This window comes from Amphiura filiformis, chromosome 16 (assembly GCF_039555335.1).
Source record: "Amphiura filiformis chromosome 16, Afil_fr2py, whole genome shotgun sequence".
Classification (NCBI taxonomy): domain Eukaryota; kingdom Metazoa; phylum Echinodermata; class Ophiuroidea; order Amphilepidida; family Amphiuridae; genus Amphiura; species Amphiura filiformis.
Genome location: NC_092643.1, coordinates 36,276,770 through 36,289,344, shown reverse-complemented (window position 1 = coordinate 36,289,344; position 12,575 = coordinate 36,276,770). Strand labels below are relative to the sequence as shown.

The following is a 12,575-nucleotide window of genomic DNA, read 5'->3' as shown; positions in this document are numbered from 1 at the left end:
TTGTTTTTTTTCAAAATAAGTGATATATGAAAGTTGCCGTTCAAATTGAAAAATAAGGGTTTTTTGGGTGACAGATCAAATGGAAAAATAAGGGGTCTTCGGGTGACAGAGCATGTGTTCTCAAAAAATATGGGGTCTTTGGGTGACAGCGACGCTGAAAAAGGGGGTCTTAACAGCCCTACATACGCGTCACCTCTTAAGTGAGAGTGCCCCCCTGGGTAACCCTACTTAAACGTTACACTGAAAGGGGGTGTACATGTCTTTCAACTAGAACGAACTGGGATAGCCCATTCGACTGTTAGTCTACCGTTATACTTGCTGACAAAAGTGAATAGTTATAAGCCCTGCCTTAAGGGTATATTGCGTCGGTGCGTCATTGTATAAAGTTGATTTTTGCCCGGTCAGGTGGTTTGTAAACGTTCTTTTTATTGATACTTAACTTAACAATGGAGATGTATTATCCAGGGCTAGTTTAGTGAAACCTGTGCGGTGTGAGATTTATAGAAAGTATAATGGTAATAAAATAATAATACAAACCACAATGAACCACAGACTAATTTATTTCAAGAAAGAAAAGAATCTGAAGCGTAAACCTGTTACTTAATTGTTACAAGTAATTACACATTGAACACATTTTATGAAAACAAGATTAATTTAATGGAATAAAACCCCAAAGGATTACAATTGAAAAGTGGCCCAGCCCATCCTGAAAAAACAAACAAACACCCCACCGATTCCTGTTACCATGAATTTGAGAGGGATTGCAAATTTGGCGTAGTTAAGTTAAATTTATGAGGTAGCGCACTTTTTGTTGCGTTCGGATTCTCATTGGCTAGAAACCAATTGCTCATCACTCAGCGATGAAGTTTAAATTAAGCTTTTTGACAGATTTAAACAAGAAGACAAATCACGGTTTCTTAAGTTCTGCACTCTTTAGGCGTGTCGGAACCTTCAGGCGAAATGTTTTGCTGTTTTGTAATTTTGCTTAAATAATACAGTTTATTTCTGCAGGATAATACATTGATCGTACAGGAAATAATTCCAATTTTAAAACGTTTTGATTGACAACACACTACAATAAATACTTAAAATGTTTTCAAAATGTTATTGTAAAATATTTTCTGCAAACAGTTTTGGCAAAATGTTTAGTCAAAACTTAAGTAACATTATGTTAGAATATTTGTCGTAAGTTATCAAAAATGGTTTTGAATGTTATGAAAGCGATTAATACCCTTTATATACCCTTTATATAACCTTTTGCGAATGATTTCGAAAATGTTTTATGTTTGCTGGGACCCTCCCCCGGGTGACAATGGTATACCACAATATACTACCGAATCCCCATGGTTCAGCTATGGTGCGGTAACCACTGTAGTTTCCCATACATTTTGTTACAAACAATATAAAATCACTAAATATCCTATGAAAATCAATCTATAATTTGCCCAAGATTATAGATTTTCGTATCAAACATATAATACAGAAAATGTAGGGTTATATAAAGGGTATAAAAACGTTTTATTAGGATTCAGAAAACATTCTAGAAAACTTGCTGCAATAAATTCTAACATAATGTTGTTAAGTGTAATCAAAATAGATTGCAAAAACGTTTGCCAAAATATTTTGCGAAAACATTTTGACAACATGTTGTTGCAATTGTTTTTGATATAAAACGTTTTAAAAATGTTTTTATAACCTTTATATAAGCTGACATTTGAATGTTATTAAAACGTTTTTATAACCCGTTGATAAAGTTTTTAAACATTTTTGTGTTTGCTGGGTACAGACTCAACATGGTCAATACCAGTAAGTTTCTTGACGGATTTCTTGTTTTTCCAATTCCATTTTCTTTTCTTATTCCTTCGTTTCTTTTCTTTTCAATTTATTTTCCTTTCTTTTTCTTAAAAAAAAGCGCATCTGTAGTCAAGTTAGTGCTGGATTTGCATGTCCTTTGTTAAATGTTGATGCCCTTTCGATGAACGGATCAGGGCATACAATGAAGAAACCTCAAACCTTCGATCACAGTTCAGCGTGGATTGTCCTTTTAAGCTGTCCTTTAAATATATATTTAGCCGTTCTATTCTTATATTTTGCTTGTCTTATCATATTCTATCTCTAATTAAGTTTATAATCTATAGCAGAACATAAGGAATGTAGCAAATTACTTAAATGGTAATATATGAGCATTAGTATAATGACATAGCATTATCTACGAATCCAAGATGACCCCAATGAAACTAATGATCTGTGCCCGGGGATCTGTGACACAATGAATAGGGTGGAACGTGCTATTCCAGTGGAAATCCATACGCCCCATATAGAAGACTTGACCTTAATCTCCCACTACATTTCAAACGGAATCACACATTTAGGTAACACTATTTGAAATTCACACTCCCTGTGTGGGAGATGAAGGTCATGTCTTTCATAGGGGTGTATGGATTTCCATTGGAATAACCCGATGTATTGTTTGTGTGTCCTGTCATATACAATTTGTCCTTAGTTTCACCTATAAAAATAACACAATTGACTATTAATTCTTTGTACACGTCTGGTACCATCGCGTTAATTCAACAATATTATTAGGGATATCTCAAAATCCATAGAACCAAGTCAGAGTATGTTGGTTAATACACTTCAAATGTAGGTTATGAAAAATTAAAAACAAGTCTTAGTTTGCATTATTAATTCATGATTAAAACTTAATTATTGCATTGAGAAGGATATAAACCGAGTAAGCTAACTACCAAAGCACTATTTGCAGATTATGTGACGTGTCATGTCAAAAGGAGAAACTTTTGGGCAGGTAATATCAATTTTGAGGTTTTTACATATCTTAAATATAGAGATATTTTGCTCCACAAGTGAAGATATTGAGTTCGTAAGTTATGGTATTATAAAATTGAAATTTGAGATATCGGCCTTTAAAAATATTATTGACAATGTTGAGAGTAGCAATTACCTTGAAAAATATCTCAAAAAATACAAGATACCAGTTATATTCCGGTCTGAAACTATTATACGATATTTTGAACATTAATAACATTACAAATTCGCAACAAAACCAAATTGTAAAAAAACCAAATTCACCCGGGCAGATTTTTGGCTATTTCTCCATTTACGATCTTGCCCAAAAGTGTCTCCTTTTGACATGACACGTCACATATTTCATTTAGTAATAAATAACAACAGTCAGCATTTTTAGCATTGGTCAAAACACAAAGAAGCACGGTCTTGTTTTACTGACTTTGCTGGCTGTATCCAGCAAATGTTTCTTTGGTCAGTTCTTTGAGGCACAAATAATACAGTTATGAAATATAAATATTAAGTGATGTAGAATGAAAGGAAATAGGTAAGAAATAATTATTGATAAGTGGATGCTAACATGGTTACCAGTATGTGAAATATTCGGATTCACTTCTTTCTACACAGTTAAACAATTTAGTCGAATTCATATCATCTTTATTTTGAAATCACAATAACAATATTTGATTACGTACCTAATAAATCAAATTCGAATCAAAGTCAAAATGTGATCCGAATAGTGCCAAATTTGACATAGAGTCAAATGTGACATAATTTTGTGGTCATATTTGACAAGTCAAATCTTAAATTACTTTGGGGTCCTAGTAAAATTCTAATTATGTATATAGACCATTTAAAGACTGGTTAAATTAAACTTGAGAACCGTGTAAGGCGTGCATTAAGGCTATAATCACATTTCTCATAATCACAAAGGCTTCGAGGCCTTCCTTTACTTCATTTATCTGAACTGATACAAGCGGGTTTAGTATTGGCAACTAATTTTGTTTTTCAAATATATACATTGTATAGGTGTTACTTAAGATGTATGGCTTTTCATGGCTATCATGGTTATTATAGCTATGCAATACATGCTTGGGGAATATGTCATTGAATTATTCCATTTGAATCCGCCCTCCCCGTGGAAGATTTAGCTAAAGTTTTCCACAGAGGGAGTATGGGTTTCAAATAGAGTAAATAAGTGGGTAAGTTTTAAAATATTCACTCTAGATGTGGAAGATATATCACAGCAATTTACTGGCATGACTGGGGGCATATGGGTTTCAAAATGATAGCCAAGTCCATTAAAAAACTCTGTGGAAGATGTTTCTTAAATCTTCCACATGAGACAGACAGATTTCAAATGGAAGAGCTCATTTGACTTTGTTTTTCATGTTATAAACTTTCTAAAGCTGGTTTGGACAAGGTTAATCGCTCTTATCTATTGTCTTATGAAGGTTATGTATCACTTGGGATAAAACAACCCCAGCCTTGCATTGCCCTTGCTTAAGGTTTCCTTTTCAATTGGGTTATTAGAAAGAATCTTAGGTATTACGATGATCATATATAAGTGATTTTATTATTTCATTTCTTTCTTTCTTTCTTTCTTTCTTTCTTTCTTTCTTTCTTTCTTATTGAAATACAGTATGTATAAAAGAACAACTTGTAACATATTCATTGCTGGAGAGTGATTTTTGAAAAAAAATGGATTTGTGGCAATCTCAATCCAATATTGTTGTCTTTGTATATGATTCAAAAACATTCAAGTCCAGCATTTAAAATGAACCCCCACGAAGTCCCCGAAATGCTAATAGCCACCCATTTGCACATAAAACTTACCATATTGACCAGGTAAATCTAACTGAAGGAATTAAAATGATACACAGGTTTTTTTTTCTCAAAATCACTTCGCATGGACTTGGGTGGGTTTTGTATTCATGTATTCAATTATTTGCTTCTTTAAGGTCCACTGTATATTTTTTTTTTATCCGACGTAGATTAGGCAAAACAAAACATGTTTGTTTCCTGCAGCAGGTCCAAAAAGTCAAATGCGAAATGCGTTTTTTTTTAATCCATGTTTTGAAATGAAAAAAAAAACCCTTTTCGCTGCAAAATTCGCTGGGAATTTACTGTGGGTTTCTCCGACACACACACACCCCCACACACAAAATCATATTTCTTCATATTCAAGAATATTTATATTGTTTATTTGTTGTGTAATGTGTAAATGTTTTTTCTTCTTTTTTTTCTTTGTAAGTGAAAAATAATCAAATGCGCACATAAGCCGTCAAAACGAAAGGAAACAAACTTGTTTTTTTTTGGCCTTATTTGTTTTTTTTGGCCTTATTTGTTTTTTTTTTGGGCCTTATTTGATGCAACATGTAACATGTATTCGTTATTTAATCAATTGCGAAAGTTTGAAGACGTAAAATTTATAACATATGTCCACCAGACATTCGACGTCAACTCCGTCCGTCAAGAAACATCATTCGTTAGAAAATAAAAATGAATTTAAATACTTGTTGAACGAATATTCTACGTCTACAATTTCGAGTATATATGGTCCTTAATTCTTGTATCGTCTTTCATTTATTAATTCTTGTCTTTCATTTATTTTCATTTCAAATAAAACTGAATTAAAATGCCAACAAATATCAAATAGACTACTTCCTGAAAACATATCTGAAATATACCAATCTATTCAAGCGCAAAGCAAGAATGTTTAATATTCTATTAAATTGACTCTTTCTTCCGTTTTGATACCGTTTAATATTGATAGAATAAATGTAAGGCCCAGAATATTTGAACAGGTGCACTAAGTAACCATGGAAACTGATTACTACGGATATTAAGTCTTATGTTCACCTTTGAATATTTAATGAAAATTATAAGCGTAAGTATAGGCATATAGCAGAATTGTTTTCTTTTCGTCATATTATAATGTGTTCAAAAAGAAAGCCTTTAATATGGCCTACACTCGCTAGAGTTGAGGTCTGTTAGTCTTAAGGTTCGCTAGTCCCAAGGGTAGCTAGGTCTTTAGTGCCCTAACCCTGAACAATAAGCCCTCAATAAAGGTTTAAATGTCGATTCTTTGGGTATCTAAACGTTTTAATAAACATTCATAACACATTTTTGAAAACGTGATGCAAAACATTCTAACAAAATGCTATTTAATTGTTGACAAATAATTTGCAAAATTGTTTGCCAAAATATTTTACAATAACATATTCATGATCTTTATATAACCCGACATTTAAATGTTAATAAATGTTTTAAGAACATTTTTGTGTTTGATGGTATGTGTTAGATAGAGCACAGATTGGCCCACCCCATGTGTGGATACATTAAACAAATTACACACATACACCCCACCCTACACTCCGTACATATTTACACCCCACACACCCCCACAGCTCTGCCCCCACCAATACACAACACACACCAGCCTCTCTAACAGTTATTCACAATAAGTAATTACATATAGTGTGCGTTTATAATAAATTGAATAGAACATCCGCTTTTATAGAAATGTTTTTTCCCTACGGGTCATGAATTTGTTTCATCGATATTGGCTGATATGAGTCACATATTGATTCCTAATTTGTTATACGATTCTGCGGCTCATTCCCTGGGAGAGCTATGTTACAATATAAAATAATTTGTCATATAAATGTCATGCATGGGAGTTGCAGTCACGCCCTAAACACTGTCGTCAAAACAGATAAACATTTTGGTGTTAATCTCACTTCTTGTGTTCAAAACTGATACATTGAAAAATAAAATGTTTTTTTTTATAATATGTGTATGTCAAACTCAATTAATAATGGCTGATTTTATTAAGAATATTAAAAAACAAAATCAATATCCATCTTAATAAATTATTATTACTATTGTGTTAAAATTGATAGAATTGGTGTTAATTTTTAACGAAAACCCACATTCTTTGTTTGCTTTGTAATTTACAGAATACGGAATGTGTTTTTCAATCACACGTGTCCATCGTGAATGCCGTTTACAATGCCCTGTCAGGGTCATAGTTGAAAGTGTAATGTCAGCAGACGAGGTGAGAATCTTTTTCAGACTTATTCATGCTTACAGAATACAGATTCATAGGTAACACTTCCATTTATATCATAACCGTACATGACCCTGGGAATTGAAGTTAACAACGGCCATGAGAATATTATTTTACCTCGCGTAGACTATATGAACAAATACAAACACAAAAGTATTATTTTCATAGACGAGATGGTACCTTGATCTACAATGCAATACACAAAATGGAGAATTTTAATTTAATCTTTAAAGTATCCTTATATTCGCTGATCATTTTATTTGAAATAAACACGCAGTAGCTGTCTCTGTTTACCGTATAAATAGAGCTATAGGTATATATTCCGACTGGAATAATAGGTAAATTATGTGTATGTTCCATAGAGGGAATTTACTTGCAAACTACTATCAGCAGTAGACAACTTTTTACGAAACAATATCAGTAATGGATAGCTCTGACAAATGGCAGCAGCTTTAACTTCGCAAAATTGCTATCTACAGTAGACAGTCTTTACTCCCGATTTCAGAAAAAATGAGACATAGCTCAATCCTAATTCTTTAGTTAGTTATAACTGCCAATAAATGTCAATTGTTAATATATTTTGCAATTTGAGGGGAAATGAGTCAATTTGCATGTTTTCTAACAATTTTAGTCACAAAATTCTAAGACTTGGCACAAATCTAAGCATTCAAAATCTTGAGTATAAGCTCATAATTTTAATATTTTACGTTCTTTCACATTTCCCCTCAAATTGCAAAAATATTAGAATTAGACTTTAATTGTCAGTTAGAACTAACTAAATGATTAGGATTGGGTTATGTTGCACTGGACCAAACAGGATAACATTTTTTAATCCCACAAAATTAGTGCTGTATTTTTCTGGATTGGGTGTAATCTTCAGCAAATCCTATACGCCGTAGCTAGTTCCGCTAAACATGCCAAATGTTAAATTTTAGACAGTAAAGTAGTGGAAAGTTCAATTGGAGACTGGTTGAAAGGGTCGATTATTATTCAATGAATAATGAAACCGCCATTGTCTGACTTTGCTTTCTGTGTGGCAGTTGTTTTGCTTACTCAGCAAGTTGTACGTGCCGCACCTATTTGATCATCCATCAGTCAATGAATTTGTATGACAGAGCAGAACGGAACAAGAGATACGTAATTTTGTGGTATTACGAATTAATAATATTCCGACAAATTTTCAATTATTGCTGCCTTTAAGCTTTAATAAACGATTTCGGTCATATTTAAATTTGGTGTATTCTTTGCAAAATATTATAAGATATTATTAGTAATATCTGGAAAGAAATATGGAGTAAACTAAAAAAGAGGTAAAAAAAAAAAAAAAATGTTATTTGAGTATCAGATAGTGACGTTCACATCATTAATCATTAGGATAATCTTAAAATACTCGATTTTCATTATCTAAATCAACACATTATTGAAAAATAACACTTTGATGTTTTGCAAAAGATCATTCTACAAATTATATACTTTGAAAACTTGCTTGATTTATGAACGTTTTACAAAAGTGTTGTTGTTTCAGCCCTCTTTACAACATAACTCAAGAACCACAGGACCTACAAATGTATATCTGTGATATTTGAATTCTTCTACACACTCGCTATGAAATGATCAATGCAATTTTTGCCAAAGCTCACTACCACTCACAAGATGCTGTGAACTACCAAATCGCAACAGTTTCGAATAGTTGCTAACTTTAAATAAACTTGGTTTGTTATGTAGATCACACGGACTAACTGACGGCGAAATCCGTGTAGAAGAGGTTCGGATAAGAGAGTGTGGACGTGTTCGCGTTTTCTTGCCTCCAATAACGATTTAGAAGCAAGTTATATGGAAGTATAGTTAAAGTAAACATCTCAAAAAAGTAACTAACCCCCTTTAAATAATGACAATTATTCAAATTTCTGCAAATTTTGACACCTCATTTGTAGCAATTGACTCAATATTGACGTCACAGAGACATTTAAATTAATGTAACCCAAGATTTGAAAGTTGCAGTAAATTCTATTGATTTTGCATTCAGTGTAAAGGAAGGAAATCTGTGTAATGATATCTGAGTGTTTTTGTATTGTAAAAATTTGTATGTAAGTGCAACTTTCAAATCTGGACCTCATTACATTAAATTGACCGGTGTTTTATTTTTTTCTGGGCTATCGTATCAAATGAGGTGTCAAAATGCGCAGAAATAAATTATGCTTCCAACGCATTTTACAGATTTGTAATATAATAGCCCCTTTTTGAATAATGGCCATTATTTAAGGGGGGTTAGTTACTATTTTTGAGATGTTTATTATACTATTTAAAGTATGATGAAAAGTAAAGTAAAAGTTCATCCAAGAATAAAGGATTGTGGGTAAAACTGAAAGTTTTATGTAAAAATTTTTATATAAGAATTACCTAACCAAATACCTGAGAAATACAATGACTTCGTGTATTTTGAGCGCAAAAGTAATTGTAGTCCTGATACCTTTTCAACGGTTATCAAAATATTTATCTAGTCACTGCGTATTGCTTAAGGTGTGGAAAAGAATATAATTACAAAAAACAGATATGTATCAAAGAGAACAAAAATCAATTGATACCCGCGAAATGTGGCATTCTTTACTACCAGTAAGCTGAATTCAATATAGATATTCATGGTACAGTATCAACTCTTTACTTGACTTTCAAAAAAACATATTATTAAGGGACCATCACACACAATCTAAATGAAAAACCCAAATCTTTGGCATCTCTCAGCTGCATAATTTCCATTCAATTCATTTTTTCACATTTTTGCCACTATGCAGTAAGCTTTTGTTTCTTTAATAAGTGTTGTGGATCTTTTGTATTATAAATCATATTATTTTATATCATCATATATCATATCATATTATATCATATCATATTATATCATATCATATCATATCATATCATATCATATCATCACATCATATCACAATGAAAATACAATACAAAAAGTGCAAACGGTAAGTTGTCGATATATGCATGAATGATAGCCTCAGAAGCTTAAAATAAAGAGGCACTGACCACTACATCCTAAGGATCGGTAATCTGAAAACAAGGTTCACTAGCCCGAAAGTTAGGGGCATTGTTAGAGTTAAGTTTAGGATTAAGGTTTTAGGTTTAGGGTATGGGTTGGGCTTAGATTTAGGATAATACTACCGAAATTTGGGACTACCGACCCTAAGCGAGCCTGAAGTCTACAATTTGGCTCACTTTAAGTTCGGTAGTGACGTCAATACCTTTTCGCGGTTGTGCCGCAAGCGTGCCGACAAACCGCCACATGTACGCGTGCGTGTACACTCAGCGCGTTTAACTTTACGCGCGCGATTCGATACTACGGCGAGCGAAATACGCACGTACGTCACTACCGAACTTGAGGTGAACCAAATTATAGTGGACCTTAGGACTAGCGTGTATTTGATGTGTATCAAATAAAGGCTTAATTCCATTTCCACTGCCTTAATATAACGTCTCACTTAATATGGTTTCGCGATTCGCCCGGGGATTCGCCTGCGTTATTTCGCTTGATAGATACAGGGTGTCCCAGAAAAAATTACCGGGTGAATGAATTTGGACATAAGTCGAGAAATAGGAATCAGAATCCAAAAATGTAAAGAACAGCGTGTTGCGAAAAATGAGTGATTACCTAACCCATGCGTCAATTCACTTCATTCCAAGTTTGAAAGAAAGATCATTCAACCAACGCAATGCGCACTAGTGGTTAACTGTCAATGGGCTTTATATTTTGTTCGGCGAAATCATTCTTTTTTTCAAACAACCTGTTTCTTGCAAAACATTTCATTAGGTTTTGCTTAAATTTGAAAATCTGCACGATATTGAAAATGAAAGCCTGCATGTAAGATGATGCTCGGTACATAAAGAATTACAGCTGGCTAAAAAGTCTTCTCACACACATAAATGTTTTTGGAATATTTCCAAGAAATGGTAATGTAAAGTTAATTTTATTTAAAACTTCAGCATAATGTATGACATCAAAATTCACACGTAAAGCTGTAAGCACTTGATCATTGTCATTCTTGGCTCAAATGTTCTTTGGAAAGTTAAAATATAACATTATTTGCACAACGTAAAGCTGGGAAGCTTCCAATTACAGGAATCAAAGTTTTCTCGGACAAATTGTTGTTCATCTTCAGTGAAAGCATGAATAAAATATAAAATAAGTAATGAGGACTAACTTTAACTCGATACACCCGAGCACACAGAAATTTCCAAGCACAACGAGTCTAGACTCTACGCAGACTGTGTTTTACTACATGGTTGAGAGCTGTGTGAGATCTTAAAGTGGAAAATATAAATTTGTGAGTTGATTTTGTCAAAACCTCAAGTGTTCCCTTCATCCAATCAGACATATTTTAATATCGAACGGAAGCTACACGTACTTTCCCTAAAACACTTTTTTCCCATTAGGTCAACAGATAACGCAATTCAATGTTTATAGCAAGGCGAATGTGGTAAATCTGTCGAAAACGACCCTATCCCAGCACAATTTTTGACTAAAATGTAGGTTTTGTGCTCCTTACAATATTTGTCAAATTTTATGTCATTAAATGAAAGACCACACTTATATTGTCCATATACTAGCCTCATTAGAATGAGCAATGGCCAATTCTCTTTAAATTGCAAAGCTTGTGCGAAAATTTACTATTTTTGCCTGTTTTGTCATACGGTTGTAAATTCAATGAACTATTATGACTTTGCTAAAGAGCGCTTACCAATTGATATGAACTGCATTGATACGCGCATTATGTAATCGCTAAGTTCTTCTTAACCAGTGACTCAAATCAAATAAAATGTGCGTATATGATGCACGATAAAAATGACCTAAGCGCTATATTTTAAATTTGTTGATTCCAATGTCTATTTCTCGACTTATGCCCAAATACATTCGCCCGGTAATTTTTCTGGGACACACTGTATTATGACGGAATGATAAAAGAAAACGATATGCAAGTACACACAAACAGAAAAACATTGCAATCTTATTACATGCCTCTATATATGTTCACCGACCTGTTGGCTACAACGCCAGTCAATTACTATTTGTCTCTGTCCCAGGGTCTGTGTCTGTAGCAGACTTCAAGGTCAGCTATTTCTATGTAATTTAAAGTATCTAAAGTACAACCTTGATTATCATAAAAGAATCAGTCTGTGATATGACTTGCACTGTAAGGTTAAAAGTTACAATAGTGTTATTAAAGTGTACATATTTAAGAGACAACACCAGTTACCGCAAGTATAATTTTGAGATGCACTCACATAATGGAAGTATGTATTTGTTTTTGTTTAAAAAAATCAAAACAAAAACAAATACAAACTTTCATTATATGAGTTCTTTTAAAAACTATACTTGTAGTAACTGGTGTTGTCTCTTAAATATGTACATTTTAATTACACTATTGTAACTAAATTGATCGTAATTTCCACATTGGTTTCACACGTACAGCAATAGTCTGGTGAAAGTAAGGTCATTTAATTACAAATGAATGAACTTTGCGCATCTGAATAACAAAAGAATGAGAATTAACGAAGCATTAAGCAATGAATGATCCATGGCGAGTATCTATTGTCCGTGATCTCATACGACCTTAAATTGAAATTGAATAAATAATAATTATTCATTTAAGCTGATTCGCTTTGAATGTGAACCATTGGTTCACGCCCTTTCAAA

General features: G+C 33.0%; 1 protein-coding gene across 8 annotated transcripts in view; it reads left to right on the top strand.

Moving 5' to 3' along the window:
* Nucleotides 1-12,575, top strand: part of LOC140135932 (uncharacterized) — a 304,873-nt gene that overhangs the window by 70,978 nt on the left and 221,320 nt on the right. The window lies entirely within an intron of this gene.